General features: G+C 37.1%; 1 protein-coding gene across 2 annotated transcripts in view; it reads left to right on the top strand.

Annotated features, from left to right (window-relative positions):
* The window catches only part of LOC107745085 (heterogeneous nuclear ribonucleoprotein U-like protein 2), a 16,408-nt gene that overhangs the window by 4,525 nt on the left and 11,468 nt on the right, over nucleotides 1-415 (top strand). The window lies entirely within an intron of this gene.

Raw genomic sequence — 415 nt, 5'->3', positions numbered from 1 at the left:
CACAAGTAATCCACACCACTCCAGTCCATCAGTTAACGTCTTGTGAAGTGAAAATGGGTTTATATGAAACAAATCAATCATTTAGGCATTTTAACTTTATACTTTCACTTCTGGTCAAAATATGAGTCCATAATCCATAATAACGCTTCCTCCATTGAAAAAGTCCATCTCCTGTTGTCTCTCACATCAAAATCCACCCACATGTTTGTTTAGAGCTGTTTAAACGCTGCTTGATCTGTGCAGATTCCTCTCCTGTTTTTCACTGGAGGAAGTGTTATTATGGATAGAGGACTCGTATTTTTAGCAATTAGCAACGGTTTGAATTTAAAAACATGTTGATGATGGATTTGTTTATTTTGGCTTCTCAAGACGTTAACTGATGGACTGGAGTGGTGTGGATTATTGCGATGTTTTC

This window comes from Sinocyclocheilus rhinocerous, unplaced genomic scaffold (assembly GCF_001515625.1).
Source record: "Sinocyclocheilus rhinocerous isolate Xijiao unplaced genomic scaffold, SAMN03320098_v1.1 scaffold17, whole genome shotgun sequence".
NCBI lineage: Eukaryota > Metazoa > Chordata > Actinopteri > Cypriniformes > Cyprinidae > Sinocyclocheilus > Sinocyclocheilus rhinocerous.
The sequence above is the reverse complement of the archived record's forward strand: the minus strand, read 5'-3'. Positions and strand labels throughout refer to the sequence as shown.